The following is a 19599-nucleotide window of genomic DNA, read 5'->3' on the forward strand; positions in this document are numbered from 1 at the left end:
TTTGACCAGGGACTTCTCCACCCAGCTGGAGGAGGCCGCTGACATAGCAAAAGCAGAAGTCTTTCCAGGCTTCAGGCAGATGGTTGAAGAGAGAGTCAACCTAGTTGATGCCTGTGAGACTCTGGAGCAGAAGCAAAAGTTGAAACAAGTTTTCTTGGATTTTCAAGATCTCTTTGTGTTGGACTCATATGACTGTGGTTGCACCGACATCCACACAACAACAATTCCCACGGACCCTGGCATGACTCCAGTGTTTGTGAAGCAATATCGCTTGCCTCTCGCATCAATGGAGTCCCTTACTGAAATAATTAAGAACCTTGAGTCCCGTGGGATAATCCGTCCAGTCCACAGCACCTTCAGTAAACCGGTGCTGGGGATATTGAAGCCAAAGGCCAGTGGAGACTCTGCACCGACCTTAGGGAGCTCAACAAATGGACCATACTTCCCGATGGCCTCTTCCCTACATTGACCAAGGGCTGGCCCAGATCCAGGGGTCACAGGTATTCACTGCAATAGACCTGACCAATGGATACTGGACTGTACCTGTCAGTTGGGAGGACCAATACAAGCTGGCCTTTACCTTTGGGGGGCAGCAGTACACATGGACCCAGACTCCCTTCCGACACATCAACTCCGGCAATGAGTTCAACATTTTTCTACAAAAGGCCATGCCCGACCTGGGTGAAAGGGGTAACCTGGTTTATGTAGATGATGTCCTCATCAAAAGCTCAACTATGGAGGAACACATACCGGAGATCTGTTACGTTCTGACACAGTTGAGGGCTGCTGGAGCAAAACTTTCCTTTCAAAAGGCACAGTGGTGTAGAACCCGTGTCAATTTCTTGGGGCATGAAATTACTCCTCAGGGTTTCTGTCCCCAGGAAGAGAAAATGGAAGCACTCCAGAAATTGAAAGACCCCACAATTCTGCTGGAACTAAGGAGCCTCCTTCGACTGAGTAATTACAGCAGAAAGTTTATTGAGGGCTACGCAGCGATCACAAGACCACTAATTCATCTTTTGAAGGGGGGGTCAAGTGTGAGTGGGGTCCAGAACAAGCCGAGCCAGTAAGAAAACTCAAAAGAAGCCTCTCACAAGCGCCTTGCCTAGCTTACCCTGTCAGAAACAAGGAGTTCTTCTTGGAGACAGGGTTTTCAAATACATGCTTAACTGCAGTATTATACCAAAAGCATGACAAGGTCAATAAAGTAATCTCCTATGCGAGTAAAACGTTATCCTCTGTGGAGGAAAAATTCAATGATTGTGAGAAGGCACTCCTGGCAAAGGTGTGGGCATTGAAGAATTACCGCCCGTTTATCCAGGGAGAACACATCATAGTGGAGACTCCACACCAGCCTCTGCAAGATCTCCAAAGTGACAGAATCCGGACCGGAATTACTTCCTGGATTCTGTCAATGCAAAGCTTTCCTGTGGAGTTCAGATATGGCCAAAACAAGAAGAGTCGCCTCGTGCAAGGTCTGGCTGACTTGCATGATTGTGCCAGAGAAAACTGTCTCGAGGACGAAAGTCTAAAAATCAAGGACAACATGGAGGCATACCTCAATTCCCCACACAAAGTCTTTGAAGAAGACAAGTGTGAGGTAATGCCCACTGTCTATGTGGATGGATGCTCTTACCATATTGACAACAACGGGGAAAAAGCACTTGTGGCTGACGTAGGGAATGCATGGGTGAATGAGACCCCAGAACCCTCCGCTGGGTACAAGATTGGGCCCCAGAGTAGTCAAGTGGCAGAATTGATGGCTGTGCATCAAGCCATCCTCATTGCTGTCCAACATCAATTCCACAAACTGGTCATAATCACTGATTCGGATTATGAATGGAACGGGTTCGTGGAGCACCTGGTTAACTGGAAAACCAGAGGCATGCTATGTGCTAATAATAAATCTTTGAAACATGGGAAATTGATTCAGAATATTGATGAGCTAGTCACCTCGAATGGGATGACCATCTACTGGAAAAAGATCAAGGGTCATTCTAAAGTAGAGGGACCAGACAAAACTGGAAATGACCTAGCTGATCAGCTGGCCAAAAACGGAGCCACCCAAGGGGATCTAATAGAGATTGAGTCCCTTTTGGGGGAAATCCAGGTCACTGCTATCACTAGGTCCCAGACAAATGCTCACAATGATCTCTCAACTGCACAATGGAGTAAGGAGACCCCAGATGCTGATTTGATTACGGCTCAAAAAGGGGATCCAATAATTGGTAAGTTTTATCAACACATTGAGGACCCAGAGAACTTTCCCCTGATGGATACCGATTACATTGGGAAAGAGGACCTCAGAGTGTTGATGAAATGTCCAAAAATGTTCCGAAGCCAAGACGGTTTGTTGGTGAGGAAATCCCTAGCTGGCCATGATCAGCGGGTCGTACCTACCTCATTCCGAAGCCTGATGTTAAGTCACGCCCATGATGCGGCCACAGCCGGTCATAGGGGGTTTCAGATAACACTTGAAATCTTAAGAGAGGTTGCATACTGGCCACACATGGGGCAGGACCTCGACCAATACTTGAAGAGGTGTCTTGTGTGTGCACAATTTCAGCTGACATCCCTCACACACCGTGCACCTCTCCAAAAGAGGGGGATGACAATGGCATGGTCAGATTTGCAAGTCAATTTCAATCAGCCCGTGATTCGCTCCTCTAGGGGAAACAAGTACATGTTGACCGTGACATGCTTGTTTACTAAATGGGTGGAATGTCTCCCGGCCCCAAATTGCAAGGCAGAAACAGCAGCTGCCCTGATGATCAACCACATCTTTTCGCATTTTGGACTACCCCAAAGGATCGAGTCAGACTGAGGTAGCCATTTCACCAGCGAAGTAATGACAAAGATGTGGGAGATACTTGGGGTTAAAAGGAAGCTACACATTGCTTACCAGCCAGCCTCTAGTGGTGCAGTCGAGAGATACAACAAAACAATTGTGAGCATATTAAAAAGGTTTGTGGCAGATTCTGGGCCAAGTTGGGATATTCGATTACCTCTTGTTCTAATGGCCATCAGATCTACCCCTTCCTCTGCAACTGAAATGTCACTGTATGAGCTGATGACTGGACGCAGGGTGGTGCTTCCCCAGCATCTGCTCTACAGAACCCAAGAGCAGACATTGATCAATGCCTCCACAAATCATGAGTATGTTGAAAATCTGAGAAAACACCTTCAACATGCTTTTGCCTATGCTCAGCGAAATTTAGAGAGATCTGCGACAGCATGAAGACCCACTATGACTTAAAGACTACCAGAAAAGAATATAATGTGGGAGACCGGGTCTACTTATACAATTTCTAAAGGGACCAGGCCAAACAGCGCACATTTTTGCCTACCTGGAGGGGTCCTTTTGAAATTGTAGACAAAATTTCACCAGTCGCCCACAAAATCTGTATCCCCAAAGGCAGTTTGGCAGAAGGAGAAGATAAGTGGGTCCAAATTAATCAACTAAAGTGTTGCCATCCTAGGCACACTCTGCAGCAAGTGGAGGAGTCTTCTGGAACCCCAGAGGGGGCCACTCCAGCTCCATAAAATTCCAACTCTAAAATATTCCATATATAGTCTATAAAATACAATATAAAAATGTGTCCTGATTTATCAAATTGTAAATGTCCGCCCCACTACATTAATAGTGGTGGGGAAATGTCTACAAATATGTTTTTGTTTTGTCACCCATAGTTTTGATTGGAAACCATGGAGACTAACCAAGGAGGACTACCCGGGGACCGGGAGGAAATATCCGAGGGGCCTGGAGTATCACTCAATACTCACATCAGGACTAGCGAGGAGAACCAATCGATCAACCCCTGATGGAGGAAAAGACGATGAACTTTGCCATTTGTGGAATCAGAAGAGATGAAATTGACATCGCAGTCTTGCAAATTCCCATTGATGGACGATCAACATCAAATCGCAAAAGGGGGGGCTTGTGGGGTGTTTTTACACCACTAGTCCAGGCCCTGCAACATTCATGTGCGCTGCTTGCATCAAGAACATCAGAATGGCCGCTTGAAAGCATGCTGCTCGCTAAAAATCACCCAGAAGTGTGCAGGAAAAATCTGAAAAATAGGCCGCCATCCACTTTTGCCTATGTCAGCGGTAACACAGGAGACCACTGTCAAAACCCATCATTTGGCTGCCCACAGAGCAAAATGATTGCAAAAGAAACACAGATCTGTGTGGAAATCCGTTTTTCTTGGTTGTCAAATTTGCAAAAATCATGGCTCACAAACCACACAAAAATCCAACCTCCTTGTTGGGTGAACATCATTCTACTTCAAGAATCCACATAAATATAATGTCAGCAGAAGTATAATTTATCACAACAAAATCCACTTTAAAGATGCTTGCTGGAAAGAAATATGTCAAAAATGGGTGCAATACCATTACTCGCCTCTGTCAGACGCTGGCGATCTCTAAATCTGTCAGGTGAAACTTGTGTTTCAAAAAGCTAAATATGCCAAAGAAGGGACTTCCATCAAATGCAATATAGGGTGCCACACATGATTTTCATGTTGAAAAAGACTGGAATTGAAGATATGTTTGCTTATTTTAAATTTGTAACTGTAATTTTTCACAAGGAACAATGTCCCAATTGACCATAAGGTAACCTGATTCAGCTAAAACTTCAAAGAGGTTTTTCTCCACTGAGAACACACCACCCTGTTCATTCTCACCAAAAGGAGAGAATATCTCATGGGGTTGCTAATGTGAAGGGGAGGAGACATCCTCTGCTGCTCTGGGAAAGAGACAATGGGTTCCTTGAACTGAAAGAAAATGCTAATTCGGGTGTGACTGACACCAACTGCCAAGAAAGACAAGCCCATGTGACTTTCTGGCTCAGCCAAGCCTTGGAGGCGGGCCAGAATGAAAATGTGGATTTGAAACTGAAGTAACTGTATGTTTTGGGAAAAGACTTATAAAATATTGTACCGAACTGACAAAAATATGGAACTTAGAGATTATTAAAATGAAAATATTGCTCACATGTAGAAACTATTCTGGAAATGTTGCGACTTTCAGCGACTGAACCACGAAAAGGTTCATATTCTAGCAATTGTGATTATGTTAGGAACATGAAAATTTCCAGGAATATGCCCAGATGGTATGTGTATGCATGTGTAAAAATTGGTACAGAACTGACACTGAGTAACCGCCCAAAAGCACGAGAAATTGTCATTTTTGAACCAAAACTCGTAGGAAGAGGAGGCTCGGACAGGAACATACCTTAGTCAATCTGTCATGTAATTATGTATTATTAACAAGTTGTGCATCTTGGAAATATGTTTTTGGGAAAAATAGATTTTCTGGGTAAGAACAAAGGGGAGGGATTTTTCTGGACCCTAAACACAGTGTCGCTCTGACACATGATGACACATCATGACATACTGTTCCTTTCTCAAATCAGGAGAGGGGGAATTCTCTGACCTATCAGATCCTTAGAGGGTTGGGCATAGTACAATCAGCCTCCCAATCCCTTTGGAAGATGGATAAATAGGGACTGTTGAGGACCCAGAGGACACACATTCACTCATCAATGATCTACCGGCGAAGCGCTCTGCAGGGAGAATCCAGACTCCAGAACCCATCTCTAGACTCCAGAACCCTGAAGCAGAGGCCCAACCCAAAAAGCTGAACACTTTTCAGCAGGCCTTGACATCTAGCAACCTGATTTTAACCCCTAAACTTCCACAGGGCCTAAACCATTGAACAGCCTGGCTGAGCTGTTTTGCTGCTTCTGGCCAAGAACCCTTGCTAGAACCCAAGATCCAGATCAGTCCAGCAGAGCTGTAACCCAGAACCCGTCAGATCCAGTCCAAGAGGCCGTGCAGACCAGAGTGCCTTGCTGAGAGCAGTCCAGGTGTCCTGAATCATGTCCGGTGGCAAGTGAAGTCCAAGCCAAACCTTTGACCAGATCTTTGACGGGCCCATTTCATTCCAAAGCCATAGTAGTGAGTATTTAGCATAGAACTGCCCATAGTCATCTCTTAGCTTAAGTAATCTCATCCAACCCATTCCAACATATCCAGACTGTATTATTGAATCTCTTTTGTCTATCCTAAATTCTTCTCTCATCCACATAATCCTGTGATAATTGTAGTGATAAGCATCTTGGCGCTAATATATATTTTCTGGAGAAAGGCAATCGTCTCAGGCAGATAGAAACCATCCGGAGGTGCCTCTGGATAGGTGGCTGTGCTGTCCATGTTGTTTGCAGCTCCATAGACTCCCTAGTGTTAAGAAATCTTTAAATGTCATTTTGAAGCTAACATCCTCAGCTTTCAAACGAACTAAGAACCGCATTCCAACTCCTGATAGTTGTGCTGTAATCGCGTTTTTCGTGCGCTGAAAAGTTTGCCGCAATTTCGCATTTGGCTCAATTTCACCACATGTAAAAACAGCTATTTCTTGCTTTCAACTTCTGAATTTCGTTTTCCATCTGCTAACCATTCAACAATGATTGCTAGTGTTTACCTGAACCAATCCAAAGCAACTCTCACTAGTTCTGAATCCTATTTAGTGAATTAAAACCATTTTTAGCATTTTTTCCATCACTTCATATTACATTTAAAAGCCATTGACCTGTTTTAAAATCATTACTGTTCTCTCTAAGCTTGCTGGGGGGGTTCGGGATTGAAACTGCAATTGTTGATTGTTATTCCTGAAACCTGTGTGCCCCCATTCCATCTCTTCATATTGCATGTTGGGGGGAGTGAGTAGTAACAGGGGGAAAGAGTGATTGTATTGTCTTTGGTTGAATTCATATCAAGTTTATTTCTGTGTTGCATTCTTTCATATCATTACATTTCCTTGAACCATACAAAGTTATTCTCTGCTACATTATTCTTCCTATTCCTACTCCTAATTGATTAAAGAGATTGTTGCTGATATTGTTGTGATATTTAGATATTGTTCATATTTATAAAAGCTTGATCTATTGTTCAGTTCTTCAAATAAATATTTTAATTTGCAAAACAAACCTCCTTCTTGGTTCAGTGAGACCGGGGGGAGGGAGGGGATTCAAAGAGAGGGGCGTGATATAAGGTAACTTCATCCAGAAATAAAAGAACTTTTGACATTAAAATATATAAATAAGGGTTTCCATTGAGCATCCCATACTAGGCATTGAATTAGTTGGAGTGCTGGGTTGAAACCACTTACACTAGGTTATACTGCCCAGTCCACCTTCAAACCCATCATCTGCTAGCTGGCAAGGCATCAGGACCTCTTGGTCACCCAACTAGCGGTCCCACAGTGAGCCCGGGAAATTCATCACATATTAATTATAATTAATATCTATTGCTATTATTTGATAACTCTAGGCCATAGCATGCCATAACCAATCACGTCAAAAAAAGCATTAGCAGAAAAGTCGGAACCTTGCTCCAGTGACTGCTCCCTTTTTAAATTTGAAGGTTCAAACCTCTACACAATCAATGCACTGCTCATGAAGCATGTACAAGCGTATAATAGCTTAAAGGTCAGCTTTGTAAGTCACTATGCCTCTGGATCCACGTACATTAACTACTACACAACCTTTGCTTGCATGCTTGTATGGTTGCTGTGGAGGAAGAGGCAGCAATGCAGCATTGTAACATGCCACTCCCAAATACTATTTTAGGTTTATCAGCCTCCAGCACACTGTGTCAAATGCACTTAGGAAATCGAGACAGGGAACCCCCATCTGTTGAAAATTAGACAAAAGCAAAACCTACATGCTTCTTACATGGTTGACTACATTTTAGTTATGATCATTTATACAAAATAAAGTATTTCCATGGCACTGGAACTTTGGTAGCTGGTGGCTTTCATAGTCCATACTTTAGTCACAAAGGGGATCCACTATACGGAAAGATGGAGGTAATCCTTCATGGGTAAAAGTCCTAAAGTTAAGACAGCCTTGACGACCACTGCTGTGTATATTTTTCTTGTTTTCCCTCTTTCTTCTTTCCTTTCTCCTAACTATGCATTGTGGGACACTCCGTTTAAAATTTCGTCTAGAATAAAGTTTGGGTTCGGCTAGATTTGATGTACAAACTGTAGCACACATTTCAATTTTGCAGTGTGTTTTAATTGTAAGCCTTTGTCGAGCAATGGTACAGTGATTAAAAAATACATTCTCAAAAATATTTCTATGACAGAAAATGATATTGAAGATAGTGTGCTTTTTGTAACCGTATGCAATTATGGGCCATTTTAGGCCACAACAGTGCAGATTAAAAAAGGAAATGGAACTATAGATTCAAACCCATCTCCTACATCTTCTCCATTTTTAAAGGTGAATGTTCAAACCTCTACACCACCAGTGCCGTGCTCATAGAACACAGAGAAGTGTATACAAGCTTCAAGCTCAGTACTTCATGTCACTATGCGTTCTATACCATCTTGGGGTCTGCATTGAGTGCCTAAATGGCAGGACACCGGCTACTGTGAGATTGGTTACAGATAAATCAATGCGCATTGGCAATGTGGTGCGTGTTTAGCCCCACACCATGTATGTGTTAGAGGCTAGGCAAAAGGGCTTGAATCGTGGAAAGGGTGTTGGCCAATATTACAAATGCTGATAAGCAGCACTGTAGGTATTGATGCAAATAGCCTGCTACCTGTGTCTAATTTCCCAGAGTACCTTTTGTTCACATTCAGTGAAAGCTGCTGTAACTAACATCACAGGTCACTCTGTGCATCCCTTATTTCTAGCTTCGTTGGATAGAATTACTGAGATCTTTAAAGATGATACTCTTTCGTGGATTCCTTGTTTTCTTTTCCATTTTTCACTTTGTAGGCGGTTTTCTTAATAATTTCACCATGTTCTGGCCTTGAAAACAATCCTTCTTTGCTGGATCAACTACAACTGGTACAATAACATAGTGCTACTGCTTAGGTGCAGCTCACTTTGTAACCCCAATCTTCAAGTTAGGATTATTGTCAAATATGCCAAGTGTTGATTCGTGTGTTTTTTTTTTTTGTTTTACATTTGTAGAAATTGGTTTCCAGATGTTCCATTCCTTGACTACCATTAGCACATGTCTGTTTCTGGTGACAATATGTTCGTTCTGGCCAAACTGTAAATAATCTGGTACCTATTTATAAAGCTTTTTCCAGCCGCAAATACATGTGGACAAAATAATGCGTAAATAACGTCTGACACAATTTGCACATACTGTTCTTTGCACATGCAAATGGATTTATGAACGGGCCGTTTTGGCTTTTGTTACTTCCTGCTCTTTTGTGTAGATATGGAAGTACCTTCACGGACAGGAGTCAGATGTGAGGTGACCCTGAACGATCTCGGGCTGATGCCCTGCACGACCCGGACTGGGGTAGGTAAGAGAAGCAGCAGATACTTAGCAAGTTGGTTATTAGGAGCATTGACCCAAAGGTTTGAAGCCCCATTGTGATGACTATCTCTTGCAACTTGGGTCAATGGGCACAAGTTGGTGCATGAGTGGAGATGAGTAATCTCAAGCAAGGCTGGTGGGTCATGGGTGTCTGCAAACAGACACATAATTACAACACGAGAGGAGATATTTAGTAGAATCTGTTCCCTGGAGACGAATTGACGCCCAGGAAAGGAGTCGTAAGGTCAATATAAGTTGCAGAAAGCATTGCCGTGGGGTCGAAAAAAAATTGATCGCGGAACAGGAGCAAAACCATCAATGCTCTAACCCCCTACTCCATTCACCCCGCCGATGGCTTCCAGTATCAGACCACCATCTCATGGCTTGACTGAGATCTTTCCAGAAAATCTCCCGAACAACAGGAAAGCGATCTCTATAATTGATCAGCGGCGGTGCCTCCCATGGGCGGTGTGTACGGACAGTACTCCCTCTAATATTACCACAGCCGCTAATAGCTTTGGCTCCTCGCTCTCCTTCCAAAGGATCGATGCAGCTTCCATGTGGTCCGTGCTGAAAATAAGCAGAGCTATAACCTGCATCGCACAGGCTGTGCCAGCTCGGCTGGTAAAACATTGTGAAAATGACCTTGCCAATGTCGTCAATCTCTCTAATGTGAGGGATAAATGCGGATCAGTTTATGCAGAGCTGTATTCTCAGGCCACTGCTAAATACATCAATAATGGACCCAGCCGGATTGGCCATTCACTTATGGCCCAGCTGCCCGTCTGCCTTGTCTTTTGTTTTGAAAGTTCTAGAAGACACAACACCGCCGTGTGATCGGCCAGTCAGTGCCGCAATACAGAGTAACAGCCCTAAGAGAGACAGGACTATGGGCTTTCAAAGTAGGAATACAAGGGGGGCGTCCTCCCACAGCAAGCAACAGCTTATATTCCATTCATATAAATATTACAATGCTATGTCATATTTTGTACACACAGACATACTTTAATGTGCAATTAGGCCTTTGAACAATTAAGGAGCAAAAGCACCTGTGATAATTCAAATGCATTCAGCATTTATTATTAAGCTGTTATTTTAGTTTTTGCTGTTTGACTTTTTTTCTCTCGAAATTATTTATTCATTTTGTTTCCACATTTTTTCACAAAGGATCTTAACAGCGCGATCCATTTATTTTCCCCGAACTCAAAATAGTCTTTAGTGATATTTGTGTTACACCTTCATCTGCAGTGACTTGTGAGTGTTTTTTAAATTAAACATAATCCGATGGAAGTCACATTTGGGCAATTTGTAAGAAATAATACAATTGCATATAATCTCCTTGCAATGGAATATCAACTGGTGATTGCTGTTGGCAGGACGCCCCCTTGTATTCCTAGCGCCTCAATGCAGACCACGCCTGCCACAAGATGGAGACTGGAGGGGGCACTGCGTCGCGGTTGCATGGGAGGACTGGTGTGACGATGACTGTAATGCGTCCGTGTTTTATTAGATTTCCACAATGCTCTTATTACTGTCCAAGAACAGCCTACTCTCTTAAAGCAGTCCGTGAAGGGTGGGGAGGGGAGCTGACATTGGCCCCACTGCACTGAGATGGTCTTTAGCAGTCCAAGGAGTGAAAACAAACAGACTGAAAGCGTATGTTCGCACTTTCTCAGCTGACATTTGAAGTACACCCAGGTTCAAGGGACAAACACCATGAGGCCAATGCTTAAGTCCACCCTGCCTAAGCACTGGAAATAACACGATGCCTGCATAAGCCAAATACGGCATTTCCTCATTGGCTGCTGCAGCCTGCCCCAGCCCTCAACTCAAGGCAAGCCCCTCCCCTAGGGGGTTGCCAGGGTTTTGGCGGCGTCCTCATTGCTGAATTATTTTTAAAAACAAAGCGTTACTGGGGCCTGCTTGGGAAAGACCTGGCACCTCCCTCAATCGTGCTGGGGTTTCACCGGGGCTTTCCCTTGCTGCCTCTCGCACCAATTGAAAAAATAATGCCACTGTGAGGGCTGTCAGAGCAAGACCCAGTGACCTCCACAGTTGTGCTGTGGGGGTCTCCAGGCCTTGTCCGGCATCGCCGCCCACCAATTTTAAAAGAAAATGTGGCTGTGGGAGCCACCAGAGCAAGACCCAGCGACCACCACAATAGTGCTGGGGGAGGGGTCTCCAGGCCTTGCCCTAGTGCCCCTCCCGACCATTAAAAAAAAATGCAGCTGCTAGGGCCACCAGGGCAAGACTCAGTGACCCCCGCAATTGTGCACAGAGTTTTAAAATACGAAACAATAAGGGGAGCTACCACGACAAGGCCCACTGATCCTGCAACAATTGGGGGCGGGGGGAGTGTCGCCATGCCCTGCTATCGCATACCCCATATTATTTTGTCTTTTAAAACTATTCAGCTCTGGCCAAATGGTTGGACCAACTATCATGTATTCGGTCGAACAGTACATTTTCTATTTGGTACACCCCTAATGACAAGAGGTGCTGGGGATTACACACCATTTTGGGAACCCAACTGGTGGTCTTCCAAGCCCCCACACAATCATCAGTATGTTTTTCCACAAATTGCCACTACCCTCTTTTTGCAGAAGTGTGGCATGAGTAAAATCTCAAGAGCAAGTTTGGGCCACCCCAAGCCCCCCTCCTGCTGCTCTTCTCATTTAATCCAAGGTGGCTGAAGGCCTACCCACTACCAACACTGCCTTCGCTGCTCCTGTGTGTTCCGTATGTGAGGTCACAATTATTACTCTTGCCTCCATGTGTCACTGCAATCATCATCATCATTAGGCTTTTATTCGACAATATAGTCATTTTGCCTTCATCATAAATGTTAAAAAAAGAATAAAATATACATGATAATTATGATAAATTCATATATATTAAGAATCCAATACAAAACATAAAAATACAGGTAACTTGAGTAGGGGAGCCTAAAAGCAACATTTCATAATTCATGGTACTGCGAGTAAGCAACACATAAAAACTGCTACAATGTTCACTTAATAAATGATGCTAACTAATAACCAGGTATATATAGCAGCACTGTAAAGTGCAAGAGGAACAATAAGGTGTATGTGCTTAAAATCTCAAGACTTCCAGCTTTTATAGTTTTTACTCTTATTCGCCAAGCATGATGAATATAGCTTGCTACAAAAAAACACTACTTTTATGTCATCACTGCTCCTAAAAAGCAGGAGCGCATCACTAGTTTGACGTATATGCCATGTGTATTACATATAGTTTTTAAATACTTGCACCGAGTGGCAAAATAATAGAAAGCGGACTCAGGGATTATTTGGAGGGCCCACACACCAGACATAAATCGTTTCCATCTGGGTCCCATTTTTCTGTGTGACATTGTAGATTCAATTGGGAGAATCTAAACCTCAGATACATGCTACATGCAAGTGGTGGGTTAACCGGATCTAAGTATATTTTGAACCCCATTGTCGATTTACTAGTCAAATATGTTATTCCTGTGGACAACCCAATGCATGCCCACATCACCTGGGATAAATCCAGAGGAATTGAACCACAGGTTTCCCAATTCCATTTCCATCTGAGATTATTTAACCTGTTGGAAACAAGGTAGGGATCTCCCACCCTAGGCATCCAATATATATATATGAGAACCTCAAGGTATGTTTTTAATTCTGGGACCCATCATAACCTAAGCCAATCGACTACTGGTCTAATTAGAACCTCATTTCTACAAGGCCCAATTCTAGATAAATGGGGATTCTTGGGCGTGATGTTGGCTGCCTGAGTCTTTCGGCCAAACCTAGTTTGTAGTTAGTCAAATAACCCCACATTTCTGCCCCCTATGTGGCTGCTGATTTAGTCTGAGCTGTATACATTGTAATGGCAGGTGAAATGGGGCCTTGGACATGTGTAAGAAAAAAATCTCCTTATTATGCCTCCCATATTTTTCCAAGGTTAAGCTAGATTTAAGCATCTGCGATGACCAATTGCCTTGGTCATCAAATTTTACACCCAGGTAATCATATTGTCTCACTTGTTGAATGGGGGAGCCATTAATATTCAGCTTGAGTTTCATGAATTATTAAACTTTGGGCGAAAAACCAATGATCTCGTTTTCCCTAGGTTAATCTCAAAATGAAGCTCCAAGCATTTCACCACAAAGGCATCAAGTGTGATCGCAAACCCCCTTGCAGATGAAGATAAAAGAACTGCATCATCTGCAAAGAGGAGTATCAGAACTACTTCATGGCCCAACTTCGGTTGATCCAGGGATTTCAGTCTAACGTGGCAAACTACTTCAGAAATATACAACAAAAACAGGAGGGGGGGAAGGATATATCTCTGCCTCACTCCCCTGGTCACCCTGAATGATTGCGTTCGCCCCCCCGCCCCGAACCACAGTGCACTGATGCACTATTACTGGAGTAAAGTTGAATTATGATGCACAGTAGATCCACGGTTACACCACTTTTTTTATCAATATTGTCCACAACATCTCTCGTGACACGCAATCAAAAGCGGTCCTGAGGTCGATAAATGCATAAAATACCTTTTGAGAGTCGTGTATTTCTGCGTGATCAAATAGAGATGGAAGGGTTGGTCCATTGTACTTACTTTGGGGAAAAATCGTGCTAAGAGTTGGTCAAATAGGTTTCCCTTTGTCTCCCACTGCTGGAGATGCTAGTAGATGATTCTGACAAATACTTCCCCCCACTCCATCCACTAGCGAAATCGCCTAAAATGTCCTGGGTCCTCTATCCCTCCTTTTTTATAAATTGGGATTGTTGTTGCATTTTGCCAGGAGGGGAGGGCCTTATTATGTTTGAGAATTATATTAAACAAAAGCCATAATGCTTGTGTCCATACTGTTGGTTCTTCCTTGATTAGGTCGGTTGGAATAAGGTCTGGGCTGGGTACATTTCCCACTTCTGGGAGGGTATAGCATTGCAAACCTCCCATAATTCAAAATGAATTGAGATGGGGATATTCCCTCTCTCCCAGTCCTGCAAATTAATTCTCTGAACAGCGGGTGTACCTCCCATTCCATAATGATCCTGGAAATGTGTCTACCATGTATTCGGATTTATATGAGCTACCACCTCCTTATGAGGCCCTTCTGTGTTCCCACTATCTTCCAGAACATATGAGAGTGCCTGGATCGAGAGGCTTCCTGCAGTTTATCCAATTCTTGCTGTGCATAGCTATCTTTTAAACTTTTATCAGGGATTTGTCAGTTCAGTCCTATCTGGACCTTGGTGTCATTTTAGGCAATTCAAAATATCAGACTTGGCTATCCTGCAATCCTCGTCAAACCAAACATGTTTTATTGCACGTTTCTTTACATTTTTACTAGATCTGCTAACAAAAGGTGGTTGGACAATACCATCTTATCATAAACAGAAAGTGTTTCTACAACACCAGATTCCATCAAGGAGAGTTGCTCCAAATCAGGCAAGGTAGTATCATAGATATGTGGTTTAAATTGCATCAGGTCGAGATCAAGCCACTTAATTAGTTGTTTGGATTGACCCTGGATATAAACAGGGTAACTAAAATCACTACAGAGATCGCTCTCATATCTGTCCAAATTGATCAACTTCAGGCACAATGGCTTATGGTCACTTCCCTGTTTATTCAAGACCTCAAAATCGTTTGCATTTGCCCACAGTTCCATTGATAAAAAAAAAATCTATATGTGAGGTACTTCTATTCCCATGAAAGATGGATTTTGACAGCTGGCCCTTTCTAAAACGACCATTACAGGCCTACGTCCCATGCCAAGCAGAGTAGCGGCACAACTAAGAGCCATCGGATGGGCCCGACCCATCAACGATGGTTCCAATAGTGGTATTTCCCATACCTCATTCAATTCATCCCAAGCCCCCTCTAAATCTGGGAGGGGCTCTATTTGCAAATTTAAATCACCCACAAGTAGAATTTGATGTTCCAATTTCTCATGGCTTATTCTTGTTTCTTAGAGATTCCTGACTAATTCAATTGCATTATTTGTAGGGTTTTTAGTGACCAGATTGTACACATTAAACAAGGATATTAATCGAATACCCGGTAAGGTTAATACCAAATACTGACTGGAGAAGCAGATTCAACGTTAGAGATTTGGAAATCAAAGGCAGTGCTAATCCACAGTGCCCACCAAAGGGTTTACTCTTAGGTCCCTTCGCATCCGGCACCCAGAAAACCTCATAGCCTAGAAAAGTGGTCAAATCTAACTCCCATGTTTCCTGGAAGCATGCCACATCATATCCCCGGATATAATTGCACCAATCAGGGCCTATCAAGTGTTTCTTAAAACCAGCTATGTTCCAGGAGATTAAACACAGTGCTCTCTCCTTAGGTTGCTTTGTTCCGGAACAGAGATGTGTGAGTCTACAGCATCTAGGACTTAGGCCAATATTGGACTCGCTGTTGGATATAACCTGCTTCTTTGGGTTCTTTATTATGGGTACACTTGTGGTGGGCACATTGATAATATTTGAAGTGTCCCTGGACTGCATGTTAACTGTGGGCCTAACTGAGATTCTCGAACCCATCAGAGGATATTCTCGGGATTCTATAGAGAGAAGACCATCCTTTAACCAATCGTTTTTTAGAGAAACCAAAATCATATCTTCATCACCGTTAGGCACACTCTACCTTGCACACTTCACTATATTGCTTCTAATAATAGTTTTTACACCCTCTTGTGAATCTGAAATAATGGATGCACTTATTTACCAGTAACTCCTGTGTCTCATATGACCCACATGCAACCCTCCCCACATTATATTAGGTGAGAGACGGGCATGTTTGCTGTGCCCTCACATTGGGGAATGATATTAAATGTTTAAAGCAAACCCCACCGTGATGATATGGTGGTCGTCCCATTGTCCTACTCCCCAAAGGTGTAGTATTTGGTGGAGTGATCCACGGTTGCATGTATTTTTGAGTGCATGTGTTATAGGTCTATTTATTACCCACCAAATTACCGGGCGCACTCCCCGGCCCTCTGTGAACCCTCCATGAATACTACTGGGCGCTCTCATGGGTCCACCCAAGGTGCGAGGCAAACTTCCCTGCTCCCACATATGGCTCCCAGTCACCCGGCTAAGTACTTTACTCTCTCTGTCGGTCTGTTTCGCCATGATTGGCCTACAAACGGGGAGACATTCTTTAGCCAGTGTGGCTTTGGATGGGTGCTTAGTGGTTAGGTTTCCAATTGTTTTGTTCCCTGTTGGGCTGCCCGCACCTTAACATTAGAACACCCTTAACAGCATCTTCTTAATACATTCTAAATCAATACCAAAGAGTTGGAACTGTTCCGTAATAACTTTTTCCAATGACCCACATATATTTTCTATCGATCGAAAATCTCCCCGTTAGGATTCCAGTAGGCAGTTCAATCGTACCAGACCGAAGCTTCCTTAAGCAGGCTTCAATCATTGGAGAATTGTAAATAAACGTAGCAGTTAATCGCCTGTACTTTCCTCACAGAGTGCCAAGTTGCAGACAAAGTAACTTTAATAATAGTTCCTCTGGGTACTCGCCAGCATGTGCAAACTCCCAGCGCTCTCCAACTCCCGTGCCCTTGATCCCCTGCGGGCTTCAGTCTTTGTGGGATGCTCACAAGTTTTAAGCGAGTGGTAGGCGGGGCTTCAGTACGGCAGCTCACAGAAGGAAAAACTGCTCCCAGCGGGCTCCAACTCCTGCGCCCTTGATCACCTGCAATCCTTCTGTCATGATTTGCTAGGTAGGGGCTGCAAAGCACTTCCAGCAGGAGGGCTATGGATGGGGCAGCAGCCCACCCAAGGCCACCTCCTGCCCCCGCCCCTCACACCAGAAGGGAGTCCTTTTTAGTGAATGAGGGGATTTCACTCCCATGTACCTGCCTGGCAGCAACTTCAAGCGATTAGCATTCTGCAGGGCTGCACTGCTGGAGGCCTGGTTAGGGTTTGTTTGCTTGATGTGGACTTAGCGGGGAGATCCCCATTGGACACCCCCACCTCCTTTGGCTAGAGTAATGACATAAGAATAAATAACACAGACAACTTTGTAAGGTTCTTTTGGAAAGTACACGGTCACAGTTTATTAGGAGCAAGACAATAAACTTGGGACGGTCCCAGCCACATAATCATTACAGTCCGGTTACGGGTGAACCATGTCATCCTATTTGTCACCGGCAAAAACTGACAAGCTTCTGGTTACTACCAGCTAACACTGGTTACTACCAGCCGGACACTCAGGGGCACTGACCAGGAGGTTGTTGGCCTAGAGCCCTAAGGAAGGGAAGTCAGTGGACGTGGAGGGATCGGCTCGAGCCCGGCCAATCCCGAGCTGCTGCCGCCGAAGCTGCAGCGTGAGGTCCCTCATTGGCTAGGACTGCCCCGATACTCCGCCTGTAACAAAGAAGAAAATTAGAAACAAATCGCACAACACAATACCATTATCATATCTCTACATTCAAGTCATTACTACTATCCCTAAATGAATTACCGGTCGGTGATACGAACGCCTCACCATGATCCTTTCAACTATTATATTTAAAAAACTACGTACACATCTTTATGCACAACTTCCATGTCATACGACCCTTAACATGTCATCCTCTGTCATCCAATCCTATCTGGTGTGGGTGGGTGGGGATCAACTGACACGGCGGGAGCTGCTGGGCAAAGAGACTGATTGCCTGCAGCTCCCATCTTATAAGCGTCCCCCAGGAACCAGACCGGAAGCCAGGTCGAGGGGGACGCCTCTTCCGTCTAAACGGCTGCTTACAACTTTCTAGCAAGATCCTGCACTGCTTTTTTTTAAATTACACTGTTCATTTTACTTACATTCCCAACCTCTTAGTAACAAGGTAAAGATATTTTAATCTTTTTTTTTTATTTTGTGTTATTGCTTGTTATTACTCAACCTTAAACATCATAACAAAAACAAAACAATTAAAAGGAATTTCAGCACTCTCTTCCAAAACAAATTTCAAATAAAATCCCAAAAGGCGGTTTCTTAAACAAAAGAAAAAGCAAGAAAAAAGTCAAGAAATAAACAAAGAAGAGTATTAGGGCCTGATTCAAAGAAGGGTGTTATGATGGAGCAATCCCATAGGAAAACGCTCTGTGAATGAAGCCCACAATCTTTCTAGAAGCTTCATAGCATTCTCAACATTGGGTTAGTCATAAACAAAACTAAGAACAAATTGCGTGGGTTAGCCAGTGTACGTTACCATCTCAACTTTATCACTCCCGTCTTATGCTGAATTTTTCTAATAGCAATGGTGGCCATTGTCTCCTCACTGCTACAGATTCGAGCAAAGAAATAATCTTTGTTAAATGATGCGAAGTTGTGTATATATCGCCCCATTGAAAGAGTTCTAATAGTTCCCAATGCGGGGCAAATCAGGACAATGTACTCTCTATGTTGAAGCACCATTTGATCTTTGCACAGAGCCCTGGGTTGTGCTGCGCTGTCTTGCTACCAAGACAAAGTCATTGCCCCTCAGCGATTCTTTAGAATGCCTGTGCTGTTACCAAAGGTGACAAGACATTAGCAAATGAGTCTTGCTTCTGTCACCAAAAGGTGGAGTTCAATCGCAACTGCTAGGCCGCGTCTCCTTTGGACTGGAACACAAGCCACCACAGTTATTTTAGCTCTTGTGGTCCAGCAGTTTGGGCAGGGCTGCTAGCATAAGTGGCAGGGCTGAGGTCGATTTACAAGCAGTGGTATAAAAGGCTGACCAGAGCAATGCCACTGGTTATGATTGAGTCAAAGCCTTACCCCCATCCTTGTTTAGTTTGGGTTATTAGGTGTACACCAGAACTCTTTCAACGGAACACAGAGAGGATGGAGATGGGATGTGAGGAAGGACACATATCCTATGGGAGTGTTTGGTCACTTATCCACCCAGTGCCATGTAAATGCCTATGGCATTCCCACAAGCTACCTGCTGCTACTTTCCAAAACATACAATTTCAGGAACTCTTTGAGCTAGCTCTATCACAACGTAGCCTCAACATTTGTGCTGTATGGGGACTGTCATTGTTCCATCTATGCTTTTTTCAAGTGTTTAATGATAGGTCTTCCTCTGTAAACAAGCTCCTAGTGTAATAAAAATCTCTTAATGCTTGTCTTCAGCCAGCTGATTTGTAAGCAATATGTTTGTCCTTGCATCTTTTGCTTGCGCTGCAGTCCTGTCTAAAATAAGCATTTGCAAAGCCAACAGTGTTGGTTTGTGTATAGGCACTAGACAAGCCTTTGC

The 19599-nt window shown here is 43.7% G+C and overlaps 1 long non-coding RNA gene across 1 annotated transcript in view; it reads right to left on the reverse strand.

Moving 5' to 3' along the window:
• Nucleotides 1-17402: 17402 nt before the first annotated feature.
• The window catches only part of LOC138504787 (uncharacterized), a 369069-nt gene continuing 366872 nt past the window's right edge, over nucleotides 17403-19599 (reverse strand). The window contains exon 3 of the long non-coding RNA XR_011279969.1: nucleotides 17403-17740. This is a non-coding gene — a long non-coding RNA (uncharacterized lncRNA). The remainder of the gene's footprint in view (nucleotides 17741-19599) is intronic.

Source organism: Ambystoma mexicanum, chromosome 11 (assembly GCF_040938575.1).
Source record: "Ambystoma mexicanum isolate Mex_15411 chromosome 11, UKY_AmexF1_1, whole genome shotgun sequence".
NCBI lineage: Eukaryota > Metazoa > Chordata > Amphibia > Caudata > Ambystomatidae > Ambystoma > Ambystoma mexicanum.